At 42.7% G+C, this 7,235-nt stretch overlaps 2 non-coding genes across 2 annotated transcripts; both read right to left on the reverse strand.

The window, feature by feature from the left end:
* Positions 1 to 6,406: 6,406 nt before the first annotated feature.
* trnan-guu (transfer RNA asparagine (anticodon GUU)) lies at positions 6,407 to 6,480 on the reverse strand. Its single transcript has one exon. It is a non-coding gene; the product is annotated as a tRNA-Asn (tRNA).
* A 111-nt stretch (positions 6,481 to 6,591) lies between these two features.
* On the reverse strand, positions 6,592 to 6,663 carry trnam-cau (transfer RNA methionine (anticodon CAU)). Its single transcript has one exon. It is a non-coding gene; the product is annotated as a tRNA-Met (tRNA).
* Positions 6,664 to 7,235: the final 572 nt, after the last annotated feature.

The following is a 7,235-nucleotide window of genomic DNA, read 5'->3' on the forward strand; positions in this document are numbered from 1 at the left end:
TGCTCCCCAATCCACGTAACATCCTTGTAAATCCCCTCTGCACCATTTCTATGACGTCCACATCCTTCCTGTAGTGAGGCGAACAGAACTGAGCACAGTACTACAAGTGGGGTCTGACCAGGTTTGTGTATAGCTGCAACATTACCTCTCGGCTCCTAAATTCAATTCCACAATTGATGAAGGCCAATACACCATATGCCTTTTTAACCACTGAGTCAACTTGCGCAGCTGCTTTGAGCGTCTGTGGACTCGGTCACCAAGATCACTCTGATCCTCCACACTGCCAAGAGTCTTACTATTAATACTATATTCTGCCATCATATTTGACCTACAAAAATGAACCACTTCACACTTAAAGTCAGACGAGTGAACCTGCAGATGCTGGAAATAAATAAAAGCACAAAATGCTGGCAGAACTCAGCAGGCCAGACAGCATCTATGGGAGGAGGTAGTAACGATGTTTCGGGCCAAAACCCTTCTTCAGGAGTGAAGTAACATGGGATGGTGGAGAGGGGATAAGAAGTGGGGGGAGGGATGAAGTAGAGAGCTGGGAAGTGATAGGCTGGAGGGAAATGGGCTCGGGGGAAGGTGGAGAATTATGGGAAATAAAAGAGAAAGGAAGGTAGGTTTGGGGGGAGATTGTAGTGAGGGGGGAAAAGAGAGAGAAAGAGAACCAGACTAAAATAATAGATAGGGATGGGGGCAGGGGTATCAATGGAGCACTGTGAGTTGGATGTTCATGCTGGCAGGTAGGATGCTACCGAGGCGGGAGATAAGGTATTGCTCCATCGACATGCGTGTGGCCTCATCTTGACGGTAGAGGAGGCCATGGACAGACATGTCAGAGTGGGGGTGGTCTGTGGAATTGAAGTGTGTGCCCACTTATTTGGCTTGAACTCTATCTGCCACTGCTCAGCCCAGTTTTGCATCCTATCAATGTCCCACTGTAAGCTCTGACAGCCCTCCACACTATCCACAACACCACCAACATTTCTGCTATCAGCAAACATATTAACTCATCCCTCCACTTCCTCTTCCAGGTCATTTATGAAAATCACGACAAGTAAGGGTCCCAGAACAGATCCCTGAGGCTCAACACTGGTTACCGACCTCCATGCAGAATATGACCTGTCTACAACCACTCTTTGCCTTCTGTGATCAAGCCAGTTCTAGATCCACAAAACAATGTCCCCTTGGATCCCATGCCTCCTTACTTTCTCAATAACCCTTGCATGAGGTAACTTACCAAAAGCCTTGCTGAAATCCATGTACACTACATCTACTGCTCTTCTTTCATGAATGTGTTTAGTCACATCCTCAAAAAATTCAATGGGCTCATAAGGCACATGCTACCCTTGACAAAGCCACGCTGCTTATTCCTAATCATACTATACCTCTCAAAATGTTCATAAATCCTGTCTCTCAGGATCTTCATCATCAACTTACCAACCACTGAGATAAGACTCAGTGGTTTATAATTTCGTGGGCTATGTCTGCTCCCTTTCTTGAATAAACAACATCCACAACACTCCAATCCTCCAGAAGCTCTCGCATCCCCATTGATGATGCAAAAATTATCCCCAGAGGCTCAGCAATCTCCTCCCTCACATCCCGCAGTACCCAGAAGTATATCTCAACTGGACCCAGCGACTTATCCAACTTAACACAAAGTACACTGCAGATGCTGTGGTCAAATCAACACGTACAAACACCTGGATGAACTCAGCAGGTAACCAACCTGCTGAGTTCATCCAGCTTGTTCGTACATGTTGATTTATCCAACTTATTGCTGTCCAAAAGTTCCAGAACATCCTGTTTCTTAATATCTACATGTCCAAGCTTTTCAGCTGGCTGCAATTCATTACTACAATCACCAAGATCCTTTAACACAGTGAATACTGAAGTAAAATATTTTTTATGTACCTCTGCTATTTCCTCCGGTTCCACAAACACTTTCCCACTGTTGCACTTGATAGGTCCTATTCTTTCACGTCTTATCCTCTTGCTCTTCATATATTTGTAGAGTGCATTGGGGTTTTCCTTAATCCTGCCCATCAAGGCCTTCATATGGCCATTTCTGGATCTCCAAATTTTCTTTTTAAGCTCCTTCCTGTTAGCCTCTTAATCTTCTAGATCTCTACCATTACCTTGCTCTCTGAAACTGTTGTAAGCTTTTCTTTTCTTCTTGACTAGATTTATGATAGCCATTGTCCACCATGGTTCCTATACTGTACTATAACTTCCCTGTCTCATTGGAAAGTACCTGTTCAGAACTCCACACAAATATCCCCTGAACATTTACCACATTTCTTCCATCCTTTTCCCTAAGAACATCTGTTTCCAATTTAAGCTTCCAATTTCCTGCCTGATAGCCTCATTATTACCCTTACTCCAATTAAACCCTTTTCTGACATATCAGTTCTTATCTCTCTCCAATGCTATCGTAAAGGAGGTAGAATTGGGATCACTATCGCCATTTTGCTCTCCCACCGAGAGATCTGACACCTGATGAGGGTCATTTCATAGGGGTTATCACAGTGTGCATATTTCACCATATAGTTCAAAGTTCAAAGTAAGATTTTTTCTTACAATGCATACATGTCACCTCACTCAACCCTAAGATTCATTTTCTGCAGGCATTCTTTGAAAATCTATAGAACAGTAACTGTGAACTGTAAATATGAGGAACTATAAACTGTAAGCAAACAGTGGAAATGCAGAAAAATAAATAGCAATAAATAATGAGCATGAAATAACGATATAACAGAGCCCCTGAATGAGCGCTGACACGAATGTAGCTATCCCCTTTTCTTCAAACCCCTGATGTTTGAGGGTTAGTAACTGTTCTTGAACCTGGTGGTGTGAGTCCTGAGGTACCTGTGCCTTCTACATGATGGTAGCAGTGAGAAAAGTCTATTGCCTGGGTGGGGAGGATCTTTGATGATGGATGTTGCTTTTCTACGGCTATGTTTCATGTAGGTGTGCTCAGTGGTTATGGATGTTTTACCCATGATGTACCTGGGCTAAATCCACTACCTTTTGTATTAATTTTCCATTCAAAAGCATTGGATCCAATACCAGGCTGTATTACAGCCAGTCAGTACACTTTCCACCACACATTTATAGAAGTTTGACAAAGTTTTCGATGACATGCTGAATCTCTGAGAGCCCTGAGGAAGTAAAGGTGCAGTCGTGCTTTCTTCACAATAATATTTATATGATGGGTCCAGGACAGATCCTCTGACAGTGACACACTGGAATTTAAAGTTATTGACTCTCTTCACTTCAGATTGTCCAATGATTACTGGCTCATGGATGTCTGGTTTCCCTCTCCTGAAGTCTGCAATCTGTCCCTTGGTCTTACTGACACTGAGTGAGAGGTTGTTGTAATTATGCCACTCAGACAAGCCTGATCTCTGGAGTCTTGCTCTTTAGGCTCTGTCTGTATGCAGGGAGGACAAGTACAGTCAAATTATCTGACTAAACAAAATGCAGTATCGGGAGTGAACAATAGGCATTCCTTATTGTAGTGCAGTAGAGGTCCAGTTTGTTGGAACCTCTGGCACAATAGGGTACTACTTTCAGATTCATTTTCTTTCAGGTATTTACAGGAAAATAAATACAATGGAATTTATGAAAACCATAAACAGCAAAGACTGATAGACAACCAATGTGCAAAAGACAGATCATGCAAATAATAAAACAAATAAATTTTACTGTAAAATTCAATTGAATACTTGAAATTATGCAAATTATGGAATCAGTTCAGTGAAGATACCTGTGTCATTTCAAGACCATGACTGCTGTAGGGTAATAACTCTTCCTGAAGCTGGTGGTGTGGGATCTAAGGCTCCTGTACATCCTTCCCGATGGCAGCTGTGAGAAGAGAGCATGAGGTGGATGAAGGATGTTGTTGATGATGGATGCAGTTTACTTGTAGAAGTGCATCCTGTAAATGTACTGAGTGATGGGGAGGACTTTGCCTGTGATGAACTGAGATGCATCCACTAGTTAGAAACATAGAAAAGCTTCAGCACAATACAGGCCACTCAGCCCACGATACCGTGCCAAACCTGTACTTATTTTACAAATTACCTGGTGTTACCCATAGCCCTGTATGTCTCTCAGCCCCGTGTACATATCCAGGAGTCTCTTAAATGACTCTATTGTATCTGACTCCACCACCAAAATTCCAACTCCCAAAAACAGACTCCTGTCCCCAATGTAACTCCAAGCACAAACTTATAAATATAGGAAAATGACCACTCCCCAATGTTTATAGGAGAAGCGCTGTCGACGTTTTGGGCCGAGACCTGTGTCCTGACGTAGGGTCTCGGCCTGAAACATTGCCAGTGCTTCTATAGATGCTGTCTGGCCTGCTGTGTTCCACCAGCATTTTGTGTGTATTGCTTGAACTTCCAGCATCTGAAGATTTCCTTGTGTTTACTCCCCAATGTTTCATCACCCATGACATACTGTAACTCACTCACTCCAGCCAGAATGCTTGAAACTGGAGTTAAATCTACAGCAGTTTCTAAACTATTATAAACATTAAATCTCATATTTTTCCCATCAATAAGGCACAATGATTGGAAACACCTAAAAATCCTTCTACAAACAAGCCATTCCATGAATTATCCACAGTGAACTAGTGCAGTGACACACTGCAATCACATGCAGCATCTTCTTAATCTTGCATCCCAATAAATGAAATGGAATCTCTTCTATCAAATTCTCCACCAGAACACCTGTTCTAACACATTTGATTCCTCTATTTTCATTAGACAACAGAGATACTATTTTATTTTTAACAAAATAAAGCCTTCAAATATAATGTATTGTCATTATTGTCAGTGATCCTATGTGCACTGAAATACCCATACCATACAAACGTTAGTGAGTTGGAGCTACAGATACTTTCCAACAAATCAATCCAAAGCTTTCCACAAGAGTTTTACCACTTTAAAACCCCTACCTGTTGAATCAAATACATCGACTCCAAGTGCCTCACACTTTATTTACATCCACAACTCTATGTCTGATCTCTTTCCTTATTAAACTTGCAACACCACCCCCTCTACCGATTAACCTAACACATCTAATTACAACATAATCCTGCAAAGGGAAACATAAACGTGGTAACAGCCAGGTTTCCTGAATAGATACGTTATTTGGTGAATTTGATAAATCCGAAATAAACTGCTGCCATCCGGGAAAGAGTACGGCAGCATAAAAGCCGGGAACAACAGGCTCCGGGACAGCTTCTTCCACTAGGCCATCAGACCGATTAATTCACGCTGATACAATCGTATTTCTGTGTTATATTGACTATCCTGTTGTACATACTATTTATTACATATAAATTACATGTTGTACATTACACATTTAGACGGAGACGTAACGTAAAATTTTTTACTCTTCATGTATGTGAAGGACGTAATTAATGAAGTCCATTGAATTCAATTCCACGGAAGAGACTTCACAGTGCAGCAGTCGAATCACAGACGGGAATATGTGCAGATGCTGGAAATCCAAGCAACATACACACAATGCTGGAGGAACTCAGCACCCAGGCTGCTTCGGGATCCTGAAGAAGGGTTTCGACCTGAAAAATTGACTGTTGTAAACTTCTTAATAATCTTGACGATCAGAGTTCTCACAATCCACTACAATATTCTTAATCCCATTATGTATCTGCAGGAGGCTGAAATAGACACCCCACCTATCAAAGCATAATTTACAGTTTTGCACATAACACCAGTTAAAAACATAGACACTTCTCAGCAGCTTTCACAATAATTTCAATTTTCTCAGTACGACTAGATAACTGGGCCGTACAATTAACCACATCCTTTATAAGTATCACAAACTTCATTCTATCAACTAGAAAAGTATATTTTGTAATGGACCTGTGATGAGACATATCGACACTCAATTCACATTCTGTTCTCCAACTGGTAATATATGACTGCTTCGGCTTGCTGGAACCATAGGTTCGGTCGCTCTGCCCAGAAACCCGGCAGTTTCAACGAAACCGCATGAACAGAGGCGGCGTCGGTCATTTCTGGCCCAAAAATCGTTTGGACCGCCGGGGTCACCAATTGTAGCGGTGTGCTACACGCAGCGCTAAAATTACGACACGGAGTCGGTAACTGCAGTCGAAGGAAAAAAAACTTTATTCGAAATCCTCAGCCTCACTTTTAAGCCTCCCTCAACCCGCCCCCCCCCCCCCGTGGCGCAGAAGCTCCAAAGCTCTGTGCTCGCAAACCCCCGTAGGCTATCTAATTGTGAGCCGGTTCGGATGTGCCAGGAAATGGGTCGCCACACTGTGTACTTTATTCCATACATGCTGTTGCAATTTTCTCTTGTACGAGAGAGAGAGGAAAAAAACCTAATGAATCACTAGCGTCCCTGGGTGGGCTCGAACCAACAACCTTTCGGTTAACAGCCGAACGCGCTCACCGATTGCGCCACAGAGACGACTATTTAAAAGTACGAATAAATGACAAATTTCAATTGAAAAGCGATTTTTTGTTATAGCTGCAAACGTATTTTAAAACACAAGATACCTGCTACCGCCAACAGAGAATATAGCAGAGGATGGTTTCGATCCATCGACCTCTGGGTTATGGGCCCAGCACGCTTCCGCTGCGCCACTCTGCTACAAGAAAAGAATTCAATTGTTGAACTATGAATGCTACGCTTTTTTGTGTGTATCTATGTATGTATGCGTTTATGTTTCTGTATCTGTACATGTCATTGTCTGGTTCTGTGTCTGTACATGTCTGAGTCTGGTTCTGTGGCTGTATATGTCTGGGTCCGTCCCGTGTTTTTCCCGTTTCATACCCGCGTACTTCACTGTCTTTTGTTGATTCCCTGTTTCGCCTCTTTCTCGTTTTCTCCACCTTCCCTACTCTCTGACCCGCCCAGTAAAGGCCGGGCCTTAACTCTCCCACGTAGGACGGTGTAAAGGCAGTTTGGCAGTAGCTTATCCCGTGGCCATTTGAGTTACTCCAGCATTTTGTGTGTTGCTCGGAATTTCGCCATCTGGGAGTTCCCGCCGATTTTTCAATTCACTGTCACCAACCTGGAGGTGCCGGGGGTTGAATCCTGGACATCATACATGAGAGCATACTATCTCTCATTGAAATATATCCGGGTTGTCAAATGTGCTGGAAATCCTCTTTCTGAGTCACCGATCACAAAGAGCGAAAATTGAAAACAGAAGTCGCAGG

Source organism: Hypanus sabinus, chromosome 31, assembly GCF_030144855.1.
Source record: "Hypanus sabinus isolate sHypSab1 chromosome 31, sHypSab1.hap1, whole genome shotgun sequence".
Taxonomy (NCBI): domain Eukaryota; kingdom Metazoa; phylum Chordata; class Chondrichthyes; order Myliobatiformes; family Dasyatidae; genus Hypanus; species Hypanus sabinus.